General features: G+C 44.4%; 1 long non-coding RNA gene across 1 annotated transcript; it reads left to right on the top strand.

Annotated features, from left to right (window-relative positions):
* The first annotated feature begins 2,522 nt into the window (after nucleotides 1-2,522).
* On the top strand, nucleotides 2,523-12,324 carry LOC105238552. The gene is made up of 4 exons (XR_004624097.1): nucleotides 2,523-2,747; nucleotides 5,373-5,498; nucleotides 11,331-11,456; nucleotides 12,203-12,324. It is a non-coding gene; the product is annotated as an uncharacterized LOC105238552 (long non-coding RNA).
* Nucleotides 12,325-16,720: the final 4,396 nt, after the last annotated feature.

Genomic DNA, 16,720 nt, shown 5'->3' with positions numbered 1-16,720 from the left:
TTGGAGGTGGAGACAGGACAGAACCTGACGGAAATATGGTCTTCTAGACCACCCGGAACACCTGGACCACCCAGGCCGAAGCTTGGAACTGCGTGGCCAACTGGCTAAAAGTCCAGGAACCTGGTGTGGGTCTTCCAGAAGGCCTGTCTTATAGAGTACCACGAACTGGGGTCTCTCGGGGCAGCTGGCAGCCCTGCCGCTGGCGGAGTCCACACCCACGCCGCCCCCAGTTGCTCAGCCTGTGCTCCCGATTCCAAATACGGATCATATGTGGGACTGGAGGACAAGTGGGGAAGCTGCGCGGCGTACACGCGGGCATGAGTGATTAATTAAAGGGAAACCACATCCGACAAGAAAAGAGTTTTCTGAAAGAAGCCGAGTCTGAGAGGAGCTCCCGACCCTGCAGCTGTGGCCCAGACGGATCTACCAGCTGCCGGGCCCTCCCCATGCAGCAGCGGACACGCGCTGGGGCCTGTTGGTCTAGAGGAGAGGACCTGGCTTGTGAAAACTGTGTGTTTGGAGTAAAGCTCAAGGTTAAATGTTTTCCGGGTTAGGCCTGTGACTGAGAGAAGTGGCTGGGGTGATCTCTGGGCTTCCCACTGGCTGGCTGAGGCCACCTGGGTTCTCCACAGGGACGTTAGACCTAGCACCCACCCTACAGGGATTAGTTAAGCTCACTTGTGGTTCTGAGTCCATACGGCAGAAACCCAGGTTAGTAAGCCAAGCACAGCCAGCTTTGACTCTAGACATGACTGCGATGGAGACAAAGATTTCAGATCAGAAAGTTTCAGACCCCAGCAAAACGCACACTTGCTCACATTTTCTTCTATTTCCTTCCACCCCTATGGTTTTGGAAAAGTCCTATAAGAGCAACGTTGCTAACAAATAGAGAAAGAATGCTATTTGCTGAATATCTATTCTCATTTTTTATTAAAATACCCTCAGCCTGTTGAGGATTAAATACAAAATAAAGTTTAAAACTGTAGGTAGACTTCTAAAGTTTTGTAATTGTAGGTTTCTGATAATTTCCTTAGCCAGAGAATAGTTGGGGAAGATTCTAAATGAGGAAAGGTATTGTGTTTCTTTGCCATGTAAGGATGACCTATCCCACCTCCCACAGTGCTCCCTGCCCCCCCCCAAGTCAGGAAATTTAAAAGCCTGGATTGCAAAGTACTGAGCCGTTTCCTTGCATAGAAATGGGTGAAACTCTGAATTTGCAGACTGCCATCACATTTTTTTTTTCAGGCAAGGCCTCAGGTTTAGAGGCAATCAATGCTTTATTTATTTGTTCTAGAAGTCGGTGTGTGTAATATTCTGATGACAGCAAGGGAGACCTTCTGCCTCCCTTCTGGTGATCCCAAAATCCTCCCTTTTCTCTCACCGGCTGCTGCATCAGGCTGCCCTAAAGAGAAGCCTTTGGTTGGGGGTATTGTTTTGTTTTGTTTTGAGATTTAATACTGTATACTTCATCACACCATACTGGTTTCAACAACATATAAAAGCTATGATATTTAATATTCAGTTTCAGAACCTTGGCCAAAATATGAGATTATTACACGAAGAAACTAAAAATGACGCTTAGGAAAATGAGAACTTCCGTCGAATCTACACTTCTTCGTCATTGTAACACTTTTGCTTAAACTGCCGTGTAGCCCGTTCCCCTGGTGGGCTCAAAATACGCGAGACAATCCGAGAAAGGAGGTGTGAAAATGACGTAATACGTCTGAATTTCTGCCCCGCGTGAGTCCGCTGGGCGTTTCGGAGTTACTCGTTGGCTACGCCTTCAGGGCGCCCTCGGAGTGCGGTGCGGGGGGCGGGCCGTTCGGGCCCGGCGGGCGGCGGCGAGGCGGGTGGGCCGCGGCGCGGAGTGCGGGTCAGGGCTCAGATGGTGGGGGAGGAGAACTTTAGCCAGCACAGTTCCAAGTCCAGAACTGCTAGCGCCCCTCCCCGGGCTTGAGAAGGGGGAGGGCAGTGCAGGACAGTGAAGGACCGGAAGCCTAACCTTCTTGAGCTTTAGGATACATTCACTTTGGGGTTTGAAACAAGTATCTGTTTTGCTCCACAAGTCGCTGCAAGGGCGGCCACCAAGCCGCTCCGGCCCTCGTGGAAGCTGGCTAGTGCTACGAGGCGTGGGGTCCGCGTGGATGCGCCACTTGGGCAGTGAGGACAGACAGCGCCATTCACGAATGTCCCCCAGTTTAGGACTTTTTAAAGAAAGTCTTTCTCGAAGGTCTGAGGGGGGACACCCAGGCGTGAGCGCCTCCAGTCAGGACCCGGGGGTACGACCGGCTCCCCTCCCCTTCTGACCCCGCGGCCCGAGAGCGCAGCGCGGACCAGCGGCCGGAGGGCTGTGAGGACGGCGCGGGAGGCCGCGCCCCGCAGTCTCGGTCTCCCAGCGCGGGTCGGGACCCGCTGCAGTTGCTCTTGTGCCCCACGAGTCTCGGCGAGAAGGGCGCAATGTCAAGACCGCACATCCAGCCGAGCGGGCGAGCCAGGGCCTGCTCCCGCCTCCCGCTGGGGCGGCGCCGGGCGCAGCGTGCTCCAGGCCCCCACCTAGGGCGCGGTTCTCGGGATTCGCGCGGCATGGTTGGCCTAGGGGTTGGGAGAGAGTGCAGCAAACAAGATTTTTCCCGGGATGGGAAGCCCCGCTTCCCGCCAAAGCGGGCCGGGTAAACAGGCCGCGCGAAGGTTCCAGGGAACTGGAAGCCCAGAGACAAGCTGGCAGCCGCCTGCCCTGGCCAAATAGGGTGAGTTCCAGTTTTAAAGCAAATCTCAAGCTTAGCGTTTTGGCTGATGAACTCAGCTTCTACTAAGAAGCAAATCAAAATTCGGGTGGAAAAGGCTAAAGGAGTCCTGCTCTTTCTCTAAAGAGCTGCACACACCCCATCCTTCACACTGCCTGCATTACTACAGCGATGAAATGTTTCTTTTGTGGGATATGTTAGATAAATCTCAACCAAAGCTATAATTGAAAAAAAAGATAGAGATATTTTTGCCACTGTCCCTCTGCACATTATAAGCTTGCGTGCTGTCTCTTATCACTCTGTGCATAGATAGATGCATATATATTTGCTGGAGTGTATACTGTGGGCTTACATTTGTATTCTAAAACTCAGCAAAAATAGTCATGGACCCCATCACATATGCACTGCTTGAGCATGCCAGCCTTCCCAAAGGCCGATTAAAATGCTATTTTCTTTTATTTAGAATCTCCAAAACAGGAGCACACTGTGCTTTTAGATAAAGCTACTCTGCCTGTGGGGAAAAAAATGGTGTGCATACATTGTATTTACAGTGGAATGTTTAAAATTCATTTATTTCTCTAATGTAAGCTGACTTCAGGGTATGGGGTTTTGTCTTCTTGCGGGGGCCTTTAGGCCCAGTCAGTTCTTGGCTCCTAGAGTAGTGCCTGATACCGTAAAACACTAAATTTGGGCAGATTTACACAGAACAGAAGCTTTACTCTCACCCTTCGAATTCCAGCTGAACAGCTTTAGGGGTTTTTCTATGTTCCAGACCGCCTGAATGTTTTTCCAGGTTGAATGGTTGAGCCTTAGCCTATGGCAGCTCAACTAAAATCATGACATAATTAGGCACAGAAATGAGATGTGTCATCAGGTGTGTATGTGCGTGTATCCACATTGTGGAACAAAGACATTTGATTTTTAAAGATACAGCTACTATAACCTTGATGAAACAGTGTGTGTGTGTGTGTGTATATATATATATATATATATATGATAAAAACTTGGAAATGAATTTTATGCGTAGTCCTTTACTTGAAACTGTCTTCATAGTTTTTTTTCTCTAAACGATATTTTTATGAAGACAAGAAATAAGGAAAGAAGGTATTCAAGACCATTTTCCCAGACACCATCTGAATGAAACTGATTTCTTCCCATTGAGACAGGCATGGATTTTCCTCTAAGTTGAAAATAAATGACTACTTTTTACATTGGTAGAAAACTGCTTTCCCCCTCTGCTAATGAAAAGTATATTACATTTCCCCCAAATGAAACCCAGACTTCTTTAACTGGACTGCCAGGTACATCACCATTAATAAATAGCATGTAAGTGCTAATTTGGGAGATGGGAAGCTCCTCTGGTAGGTCTTGACTGCACAGAATTATGCTTATAACAACACAAATACTCTTCAGAACATAAACTGAGAAAATATTCAAGTCAAATACATATGTACATTCTGCAAAAGCAAAGAAATTTGCATTATCAGAGTTAGGACAGAGAAGAGACTAAAAATAATGCTCCCTGTTTGCTAAATCCATTCATAGCTGGTAAGATCATTAAGGACTTTTTTCCATATAAATTTAGTCGCAGATATATGAAGCTTGGTGCAACTATGACACGTACCTCCACAGCACCCAAGAAACCTGAAATAGTTAGGGTACTCCCTATATCTCCCTTCCCCTACAGGCGTTGCTTATGGAGAATAGTGGAAAGTACAATGTTCTGAGTTAAACAAATATTTAATTTGCTCCATGTCCAAGGCAAATCAGATTGCGGGCCAACATATGGGCTCCAGCTTAGGGCTGGAGACATAGCCTCACCTTGGGCCTGGGGGTGAATGATGGATACGGTCATTGTCGGAGGTTTTAGCTGAGCCAAAAAGACTCTGGGTCATCCTCCTTCCCAAGAAATGGGGAGAGACTGAATTCTGCTCCCTTCTAGGACCTGTCACAGGTTAGAGTTCCCTGAGGTGAACCCAGAATGGTTGGTCTGTATTTAGAATTTAACTTCTTATTGGGCTGAGTTCCTTTAGGGCAGGCATGATGATTTACTGATATGGGGTCCCCATATTTAGCACCATGCCTGGAACATGGTAAACACTTGATACAGATCTGATAAATCACTTAAAATTTTCAGTTCCTCATGAAGAGGCTCCCCTTAGTTAAAGTCTCTGGGTCTTTAGGGGGCTGCAGAGCACCTAGATATGTGCCCTGCTGTCATAGCCATGAGCCACATGTGGCTACTGGTGCTTGGAATGTTGCTTGTCCAATTGAGATGTAGTTTAAGTATAAAATATTAGATTTTGAAAACTTAGTATGAAAAAAGAAAATAACTTATCTCATTAATAATTTTAATATTGGTTATATAATAATACTATAAATAATACTTTAGGTATATTGGGGTAATTAAAATTGATTTGTGGTAGACTACTTTTAAGATCACTCCCAATAACCTATATGTGTAATTCCCTCCCTAAGAATGTAGGCTGGACTTAATGGGTCAATTCTAACAAACAAAATATGGCAGGAGTGATAGAATGTAACTTCCAAGTTGAGATTACAAAATGCAGCTTCTATCTTGGGTGTTCCTTCTCCCTACCTTAGCTTGCTCCCTCTCCTCTATTTCAGAGCCCTGTGACCAGTAAAGGCCATGCTGAAGATGCCAAATGGAGATGAGAGGCCCTGGAGGATAAGAAGTCATGTGGAGGAGAACTGAGACACACCAGCCAACAGCCAGCACCAAGTGCCAGCCATGTGAGTAACAATTTTTGGAAGCAGAACCTCTGGCCCCGGTCAGTGTAGCCTGGCCAATAGCTTGACTGCCAACCAAGAAGAAACCCTGAGTCAGAAACGATCCTGCTAAAGCACTCGTGCACAACAACTATAAGATAATAAATGTGTTTCAAGCTAAGTTTTGGAGTAATTTGTTACACAGCAATAAATAACCAATACACAATTATGAAAATTAATTTCAGTTTTTACTTTTTACAACGTGGCTGCCTGGGTGGCTTAGTCGGTTGAGCGTCCAACTCTTGATTTCAGCTCAGGTCACCATCTCAGGGTTGTGAGATTGAGCCCCGTGTCAGGCTCCATGCTGGGTGTGGAACCTGCTTCAGATTCTCACTCCTTCTCCATCTGCCCTCCACCACTAGTGGTCTCGCTCTCTTTGTCTCTCCCCGCCCTCTTTAATAAAGCAATGTGGCTACCAGAAAATTTTAAATGGTCTGTGTGGTTCACATTGTATTTCTTTTGGACAACACTGGTCTCTGTGGCTCAGGTGGGACACAAGTGCTCCATGTTTAATTTGGAACTCTAGGGAGATGGACTCTAATTTATGATTTGGAAAACCATGAACTATTTAGGTGTAAATCTTACAAAATATGTTAAAATCTATAACCCCTTGTCTAAACCAATTTGTGATATTTCCTTATTAAACAACTGTGGATTGTGTCAAGAGTTACTCTATTTCCAGTTTAGCCCCTACGTAGCTGGAAACTGTACCCAGAGAGACTAGGTTAATGTCCCCTCTAGCGCTAACATTTTATGATTCAACAACTGCTCACTTCAGCGATTTCTTGCTGCCAAGGAGCAATGGTGATGCTGGTGATAGCAATTTCAGCGTTTCTTGTGGTATTGAACCAACATCAGCAGCTCCACTTTTCTCAAATAGCAAAGAGTGTGGCAAGTGGATCAACGTGAGGAATAGACAGTCTGAGACAAAGGAACGCTCTCCATCACACCCCCTAATTGCTCCCACAGTCCTCTGCACCCCTCCACAGCCTTTCCTGGAATTCTTACATCTCTGGTCTTCACCATTCCTGACTTCGACAACACCAGAAAACTGTGTTTTCATTTAGGAGTTTTGTAGCTAAGCTGGCAGTTGGGAAGAAATGAAGAAATTAGTTTTCTATTTATTTGTATTTGCAGAACCACAGAGAGCCAAGGTGATAATTAGAAAAACATTTTAAAAAACTGTATTTTCTATTGGATTGTATTTTTCCAATACAGTGACAAGTTCTTATAAGTTTTCAATGGCTGAACATATCAGTTTCCATCTTTTGACCAGACAGCCACTTATTTGATTCTCTTTTGCTCCAGCTCTTTACAAAAAATCATGGAATAAGAGCATGTTACACAATGTACATCATCTTCTGTGCTTTTCTTCTACATTTAATTAACAAATTCTCTTCCTATGTCTTACAGTCACTTTATTTTGGCAGCATGATTGCAGATGTAATTAATAATAGAACTTCAAAGGGGGACGATTTCTCTAGTAACATTTTGACCAGAAGTAGATGGTCTTTTAAAAGGCTGTCATTGATAGTTTCAGTCACTTAAAAGTGACCCCTGATGAATGTTGTTGAAAACATTCCAGCTTTGCCTTTATTGGGTGATTAAGTGAAGGGCAAGGGACTGCTTCACAGGCCATCATTCCATAAATATTAGTGGATAGTGTCTGCTCTGAAAAAATTTTTTTTAAAGATTTTATTTATTTATTTGACAGAGAGACAGCCAGTGAGAGAGGGAACACAAGCAGGGGGAGTGGGAGAGGAAGAAGCAGGCTCATAGCGGAGGAGCCTGATGTGGGGCTCGATCCCATAACGCCGGGATCACGCCCTGAGCCGAAGGCAGACGCTTAACCGCTGTGCCACCCAGGCGCCCCTGCTCTGAAATTTTGTATAAAAAAGCTGAACAGGGGCGCCTGGGTGGTGCAGTCGTTGAGCATCTGCCTTCGGCTTCGAGCATCTGCCCGGTGTTCTGGGATCAAGCCCCACATCAGGCTCCTCTGCTGGGAGCCTGCTTCTTCCTCTCCCACTCCTGCTGCTTGTGTTCCCTCTCTCGCTGGCTGTCTCCGTCAAATAAATAAATAAAATCTTAAAAAAAAAAAAAGCTAAACAGATTGCTAGTATATAAATTAGCATTACTTTGGCAAATGACATGTATTTTTTTATTATATTTATTTCTATTAGGTCTTTAATTGCCAAATTTTTATAACACTATTTTCATGGATTTTAGGTTTTTCTTTGGAGGTTGAGTTTTAATCCCATGAGGGAATGTTAAAGTGATGTCACTTACGTTGAGACAATTACAAATCAGAGCTTTATATTAAGTGATGATTTCAATTCTAGATTTTGATTTTCAATTTTCTAAATCTACATAATTTTTTCCTAAAAAAATTGTTAATGTTCATCTAAGTACGCAAAATAAGAAAATCAGCTTTTCCAAGTCTTCAAAATAATGAGATTAAAATCGTGTGTGTGTGCTATTCTGTTTTCCATAGGCACCAACCCAGACATTGCTTCACAGAACTAAGCAAGTTGGCTTTCAAAACATACTGAACAGATGCTTCTGATAACTTTTTGAAACAAGTAATGAACAGCATAGTATGTTAGAGTATGCTTCTTTAAATGAAGGCCTAAGAAGTGATGGTTCTTGGTTTTTCATTTTTATTCTCATTTATTCTCATTTTAAAACCAATTTTCTTTGCCTTAGCATTTAATATTAAGCAACATCCACCCAACTCTTGGAGAGTTTTTTTTTTTCACGTTTGCCAGCACCCCATAAAAATTTTTTTTTTAAATAAAGAAAGCCATTACTTTACCAGTGAAATTCTATTACTTCAGGAAATGATGATTTATATTATAAGGGTTTAGAACCTGGAATTTTATATCTTCAGCTCTTGGAAATCAAACCATTTTCAGGCCTTTGCGTCCTCTTTAATCCTCCTCCCCCTCCACCTCTTAGACCATCTCCCATCCTTCCCCCGCCACACACGATCTCATTCTTCATTCTCTGTGACTCTCTCTGAGGCACACCCTCTAACTGCGGTGACTCCGCACCTGCAGACCTGTTCCGGTCCCTGAGCCTTAGCCTAATCCAGCCTCTGGTGAATAATCCTGTTCCTTCCATCCCCCCCTCCTCAGCTGCATGTTAGGATGCTCTCTCTTCCTCTCTTCCTTGCCCATGCCAAAGAGGACTCACAAGGAGCTTGCCAGATAGACCCAGCTTTAGCGAAGGAAAGTGCTTCCAAGCGAGGAAAGGAAGAAGCAGTTTTTCTCAAGACTTAAATTAATGTTAAAAAGAAGGAAAAGAGTTGACATGCAGTTTTCAGTGTGTGCAGGATGCTTCCAGTCATCTTTCTAAAAGCCTTGCCTGCTGCCGCCCCAGTGTCCCCACGGCACTCCCACATAATTTGCTGTTACCGGACATGCAAATATTTTTCTAAATCGCAATTCAAACTCAGCCTCACAAACAGGTGCCTTTTAGTGCAATCAGGATAAAATACACATGTGGCTATTATTCTGTTGCTTTGAAAAGGTGACGAAGGGCATAAGGGACTATCAGGCCAGGCCATCCCCATCCTTGGGTAATTTGCCATGAGCCTCTGTGTGGATCCAGACCCTCCCTTTGTTTGAGATACAGCACGTGATCCTGCAGATGACTGACAAAGGCTGACTTGTAACAACATTATTTCAGGAGGATAATAACCAGCCATCATAAATTCCTTTTTTAATAGTTTATTGCAGGTTGTAGACTATTAACCATGACTTTATTTTACAGCACCAAAGAAAGTAGTTCCTTGTTGCTGCTAGTCTCTAAAACCACTGTAAGACGTTATAGTACCCTCAGAGAAAACCTAGCCTTTCATGAAATGAATCATAAATAGCTGAGTTAAGAGAACCACTGTTAAAGGAGGAAAAGAGAGGAAGGGAAGAGAAAAATATCTGTCTGAGATACAAAAGAGATGTTTTGGGAGTTGCTTCCATGCAAATAAAATTTGAACCCAACTTTCATGGCCACCCTTCTAAGTCTTACTTTCCTGGGTGATAAATGAAAGTGAACAAAGAAATCTCTAAAAGCTTTAACCATAACTATGTAGAAAAATGAAAATGAGTTAGGAAGTAGCTCATTCTGAGATTTGAACGAGGCATTCCTGGTTTCGTTTCATTTCGTGTTCTGTTGGGGGTACACCACTTCATGACTAATTCCTTGCAGTGAAAGAGCGACATTACAATTTTCATTAAAAATCTCATGTTTTCTTAGGATTTTTACATCTTGACTTCAAGTCATGCTACAAGAAGTCTTCACCACTGTGAGTTCTTATAGTTTCAGACCACACAGCAGTACCTATGCCGTCAGTGGTCATTATGAAATAGAAAATAATTTTATAGCCATTGAATTAAAGGAGATAGTTTATAAGAGCATGTATATCTCTTTTTCTTTTCCTTTAAAAATCTGTTGGTTTTAGTTGGAAAAATATATAAGCCCTGATATAACTTTTTGAAAAGCAATTCTTGTGAAACACACATAGAGTTAAAGCCATGCAAGTCAGGTACATATGTGACTAATCATATTTTTGATATATCTCTCTGCCTAATCATTAACTTGAAATGCCATATAAGAATTTGTAATCCACAGTAAATTATTTCACAGAAATAATTTAAGAGGGCTGCTAATGTGAAACATTCTGGTTTCCACCAGCAGTTTGCTGCCAAACGTTGTAGAAAAAAAAAGGAATCCCAGATATAAGTTGACATAAATTATGGTGAATATAAATCTCTAATGATCAAGTGGCGATTAGAGATTATTGCATTTAGAAGATAGGGAAAAAACATATTAAACACCATAAAGTCTTTCCAGGGTCCATTTTACATATTAGGAAACTGGATCTTTAAAAATCCCCTCAAAGCCTTTTAACTTCTTTGTTTAATGCCCTACAATTCAAAGTTGTACATTTCAAAATGTATTCTAATAGTTGAGTTTATTGAGCATAGAAAATAGAGGGGAAATCATATTTTAATTACCAAAGAGACTGCCTAAGCTCTATTTTTAAAATGTATGTTAGAAAATTTAGCTTTCAAACTAAAACCTTTGACTTTTTTCAAATGTTCTTCTCATAGTATCCTTTTTGCAGAAAAAATCAGAATAACTCCCAGTGATAATTATCCAGGTAGTAGTTATGAGAGGTTTTTTTCCCCCTCTTTCAGATTCTTAGGTTTTCTGTAAAGCTGGAAACATTTGAGTGGAAATAATGTCCAGATTATAAAAAGCAGCAGCACATGAGTGAAATCAGGCAGAATTGGCCTGACAGGGGGTCAGAAACCAGAAACAGTGACATGCAACCATTCAAATGGCAACATTATTCAGGTAGAAATCCATAATTAGCTGATTTTTTTTGAGTTTTTAAAGGATTACTATAAAGTACAGAAGGACAATAGTAAGTCTGGTTGAGAAAATTAATTCCCTTTCCAAATCTTCATCCTTTCCTTCAAGATGTGACTCCAAAGAAAGACAATTACGTCAAAGAAGGTTAGAGGCCTAATTCTGAACACTGCCTTTTAAGCACATTCTAGAGGCCTATTAGACATCATGTAAACTATAGACAGCAGCATTTCTACCACCCCAATACCAAACATCTGTACACCAGCTTCTTGAGAGCAGAAATGGAGACATATGCATTTAACATATTCCAAGAGTATAGTCACAAGGGGAAATCTACCTTTCACCATCTATGGCCATTGTGCAACTCTATCCAAGAACTCAATGCAGATATTTATGTGATATCTCCACTCTTTCTCCCTGCAGGCTGGCGGAGATTTAAGGAAAGTCTCTGGGGAGGCCCCTGCAAAGTCAGTGTTCTAACATATGAATGGTGTTGATGGAAAAAGCTGAAGTGCTTTTTTGAGCAAGAATCAGACTATCGCCACGTGGGTACGTCAGAGAATTTTTTTTATCAATCTTCCTAAAAATATCTATAGATATAAAATTTATGGTTGTTATGCATACTAAACATCTTATCTGTGCTTGTTTTTTGCTTGTTTGTTTGCTTTTGGTAAGGTGTGATCTTGACCCATTCCTTTGGGGAGTATCTTAATATGCACTCAGATTCTAGTAATGGGAAAGTAGAGTCACGGGATAAAGTGAATAGTGGGTGATATTTTGTAAGTCAATTTAATTGACTTTGGGAAATTGTCCCACATGGCTAGATTAACACCTTGCGGACTATTAAGGAGGGGAAATACAACTAACGGGCAGAGTTGCAATAGTGGTATTCCGAAGGAGACAGTGTTAGAGATGACACAATTTTTTCATGAGTATAATTTGCATAGTTAAATCAGTATAAAATTAGCATGCTTGAGTATAGAGCATTTAATGAACATAGAGCAGGCGTGATAATGCAGTCACATAAGAAACTATGATGTTTTAGTACAGAACTTTATTTTATTATTTTTTAAAGATTTTATTTATTTATTTGACACATAGAGAACACAAGCAGTCAGAGAGGCGGGCAGAGGGAGAGAGAGAAGCAGGGTCCCAGGACCCTGGGATCATGACCTGAGCTGAAGGCAGATGCTTAACCAACTGAGCCACCCAGGCGCCCCTAGTACAGAACTTTAATGGTATGCCAGAAAGGCATGTCAGAAAGGCTGGATTCTAATTCGACTCTTCTTTACTAGCTTTCGGACTGTGGCTAAATTCCTCATCAGAAAGAAATGGAGATGATCATACCCGTCCTTACCTCACAGTTATTATGAAGATCAAATAAGAGAACAAATACAAAACTGCTTTGAAAACTGTCAAACACTCAGAAGCACAAGATACTATTATTACCATATTCTCCACCATCCTGCAATAATAGGATGCCATTTTCATGTCAGTGCTAATGTAGAACTCCCACTGGGAAAGAAAAATCAAGAGAATGCCATTGCCTCCACTCCTGCTCTCTGGAAGGAGCCCTCTGAGGGCAGAGGAAGGGCCATGCTCCCTCTGTGAGCACCACCCACTGCTCTGGATGGACACCCTGTGCCCAGGGTATTCTCCAGGAGCAGGGGTGGCACTCTCGTGCCCACAGAGAGAGCATGGCTCTACGAATCATCCTCCACCTGCCTGTCTCCCACATAGGTTAATAACAAAAATCCTCTCGGACTTCCCACATCAGAATATATGTTCAGATGATAGAGAAGTTTCAAATAGCCAAAACTGCCTGGCCTATTCTCTCTTTTTGCAACAGTAGTGCATTTGCTGCTTCTCTACTCTGCTCACCCTTCCTGCAAAATATTTATATTTAAAGTGTGTTCAGTAAATTGTTACCTAGTAGTGATTTTAACCACGGGGTCCTGGGGCAGGGGGGAAGGCCTTAAAAATGTTAATTATTTGGAGCATAGAGCTTAACATTCTGGACTCCAAGATGGTATTTAAGCCTATTTAGATTTTCTCCAGATTCTTTAAGGCTAATGCAACTTCTGAATGTATCTAGTAATCTCTTATTATTTGTGGAAATGGTAGATGTGAGAAGACCAGATTAAATCCACAGATAATCCCAAAATCTCATTTTAGCCAACAGTATGGCTCTTTTCCCACCAAGCACAGCACTAGAAGCACCATTAAGAAAAGCTGAGTGGAGTTTCAAGCTCCCTATTCTCCTGCCCACCCTCTGATGGAGATGTTAACGAATCAGCCAAACTGCCAGAAAAGAAGCCAGGAGAAAGGAAAGTGAAAAATCAGGAGCCTGGGCCACTGCCAAGCTAGAAAAGCAGATGCTGAGGAGCTGGAAGGTCCTGGAGTCCTAGCATAAAGGAGCAACCCACAGAGCCACGCCTTGGGAACACCGGGCTACAGTTTCCAGAAGGAGTAGGGCTGTCCTATTTGGTGGTGCTGCCACACTCAGATGGTGCTCTTTGCCCAGTGTGACCAGCCGTGTGTTCACCCAGGGTGAACAAGACCAAGCTATAATCAGGAGCCTGCTTTCCTGGCTCATAGTAGGAAGGACCAGGCAGTGGACTGATCCAAGCGCTCTCTCCTCACTTGAACACAGTTTGCCAACAGGATGAGGGAAGGAGGAGGAAGACAAAGACTTTGTTTTTAGGACCACTTTGTAAATACCACTGGCTTACATTTTAGTGGTTTCCCCCTCTTGGTGCTTTCTGGTTTTTCTACTACCATGGTTTATTAAGGTCATAACAACAAATGTCTCACAATCCTTTTGAACCCAGGTGTAGTTTGTTTTTTAAGATTTTATTTATTTGAGAGAGAGAGAACAGTAGCAGGGGGAGGAGCAGAGGAAGAGAGAGGGAGAAACAGACTCCCTGCGGAGTGCAGAGCCTAAGGAGGGGCTCAATCTCAGGACCCCATTCGCATGACCTGAGCCAAGTCAGCTGCATTACCGACTGAGCCCCCCAGGGGCCCCCCAGGTGTAGTTTTAATGAACATAAAAATTGTACATGGTCTAGTCTATAAGGGTTATCTGAAATTTCAAAATAATTAGGGAAACATATCAGTGCAATTCATTTTAGAATAATTTTTTTTAGCAGATGAAATATTTTATGAAGCAATTTAATGTCTACTAGGTTAAAAAAAAAAAAAGAACAAACACACACACGCAGTTTGATTTTTGATAGCCTCAGATCCGCCCCCCTTTTCCTGGGCCATTTCCGTTTGTGTTGGGCTCTCTAGCCATAACTGCTGCGGAGTTTCGGTTCAGATGCGTCAGGAATTAAATTTGGAAGCAGGAAGAGGCGAAGTGGAGACGATTTGATGAAGGGAAGAGAGCCGTTTACTGTAACGTTTTGGGGTGGAATGATGGCAATCTGTGGAAGTCTGTACTAGGAGATGAAAGAGCTGCCGTGGAAGAGCTACGGTTGGCGAAAACAGAACCAGGGGTGTCCAGTCAAGTAGATGTAAAAAGCTGGCTCCTGAATTTAAACTCTCTGAACCAGAGTTTAGCATTAGCATAATTGATTTCTGTTCTAAATGACGTCCCTTAGACTCTCAACACCTCCAGGACGTGGCGTCTGCAGACCGAGGGTGGGAGGGCGGATGTGGACCTTGGACAAGAAGGGACACAGGGACCTTCCCCTTGGAGGCTGCCGTGATGGCCCCTGGCTCTCGGGGGCTGCGGGACCCTCCCTGGCCGGCACGGGCAGCGGCGGGAGGGTGCGGCGCATCCGGGGCTCCGGGCCCCAGTTACCTCGGGGGTCAGAGCCGGGTGTGGAGGCGGTGGCGGCGGGTGGCTCAAGCTGAGCTCTTTCCTAGGGTCTGTTCCCGCGCCCTCCGCCCGCCGGGGTCCCGGCCGCCTGCGCCCCCGGCTCCCCTCACCCGCGCGCCGCCAGCTCCTCGGCGGGCCAGTGTCCTTAGTCCTTCTTTCCTGCCCCCCTGCGGCCATCGGGGGCAAAGCAGCGCGACCTCTCCTAGGTCTGGGCAGCTAGGGCCGCCAGCGCTGCCACCTCGGCAGTGGACACCCGGGCCGCGCGCGGATGCGCTGTGCTTGGGCGGGCGGGAAGGGCTGCGCTCTGAGGGGGGACAGCAGGGATTCCTGCGGACCGAGACGCCCCCTGGGATCTTCGAGAAGTTTCAGGCAACTCCGCACCGCTGCCCCTACCCGCTCATCTAAGAGTGGCCAGGACCCGCGGGGACAAGGTCAGGGCTGGCCGCTTCCTTACAATAACTTGAGGAGCCGTTGAAGGGTGGGGGCAGTGGGTCTGCAGTGTGGATGTGGGAGGTGGGGTGTGAGGGGCTGGCAGCCTGGGGTTTAAGGCAACATGAGTAAACTGTAGCCACCACTTTTGCAGACCCGGACTTAGGTGTTGACTTCATTTGAAGTCCCCCCTTCACTGTCTGCCAGCCTAGGGGGAGTTACAAATGACGTCCACATCCTGGCAGTCCGTGGGTGCACCGCCTCTCTCTTAGCCAATGCAGCTAGCGAGCTTATGGCTGCCAGGAAATGTGTTTCCTATCCAACATTTCTCACACCAAGACAAAAAAACTAATGTGTCTAAAAATGGTGAACTTCCTGTCTAGGCTTCCCTTACCCACCCTGGTTCCTCACTTAGGAACAAGACTTGAGTAACAAAGATTAGTTGGAGACCGATTTTCCTTTGTACATCCCAGATTTCTGCTGGTTCAGTGTCCTGTGTCAGGTGAAATTATTCATGAGGCTCTGAACAGAGTTGGTGAGTCTTCCTCCTTCCTCCTAGAAATTCCAAGTGGATTTAAATCACTCCCTGGTTGCTGCAGAGGGTCTGTGTTTTATGGGAGTTCTCTAGTGAGCTTTGAAGTATTTGCTTACCAAATCTGTTTCTCAGCTTCCAGCTCCTGAATAAATTACCCACCCCTTCTCTCTGCTGCCGTTCCCCCTGCCCCCCTCAAGTATGAACAGTGGAGATGTTCTCTGGACAATAGCTTGGAATGAGAGCTCTGGGACCTATCAGTTAGCTGCCAGTCCTGGGACACCCATTTGCTACATGCTTGAGTGAGAGATTTCAAATGTCTAATGGAACGTGCTGGGAATTGGGGCCCTTGGACCTTATTCTGTGCACAGATTTATTCCTTTCTCACAGGATCACTTAACTAGTGTCACCATTTAGTATCTTGAGTCCGGTCGCCTTGTCAGGAAAATGGCCATTAGAATACTCATACTTTACTCACACTTTAGAGAGCACATTAAAATCCTCGTGTTGAAAACATCTTGGAGCTTCTGTGAGGATTGTCACTTGCCAGAGGTTAGTGTTAATTGATGTCAGGCAGGTCTGTTGCAAAGACTGTAGGCTTTTATTTATTTTTTGTTTGTATACGGGCTAGAGAGGGTGAAGAGAAAATGGGCAGCTAAGGCACTTTGGGGAGCCAGGTGGCATTTCCATGATCTGCCAAGCTACTTAAAAGCGCATTGCCAGGGCGCCTGGGTGGCACAGCGGTTGGGCGTCTGCCTTCAGCCCAGGGCGTGATCCCGGCGTTATGGGATCGAGCCCCACATCGGGCTCTTCTGCTATGAGCCTGCTTCTTCCCCCTGCTTGTGTTCCCTCTCTCGCTGGCTGTCTCTATCTCTGTTGAACAAATAAATAAAATCTTAAAAAAAAAAAAGTGCATTGCCATCCAGCCTTCTGGGTAATCAGGGTGGAACATGGCTAAGTTGTGAGTTTGGGGCCTGTGCTTATTGTCCCCATGCTTAACGTGCCACTAGAATCACCGTTTCTCTCATT

The sequence above is a fragment of the Ailuropoda melanoleuca genome, chromosome 3 (assembly GCF_002007445.2).
Source record: "Ailuropoda melanoleuca isolate Jingjing chromosome 3, ASM200744v2, whole genome shotgun sequence".
Taxonomy (NCBI): Eukaryota; Metazoa; Chordata; class Mammalia; order Carnivora; family Ursidae; genus Ailuropoda; species Ailuropoda melanoleuca.
This window is presented reverse-complemented; position numbering and strand designations above follow the sequence as displayed.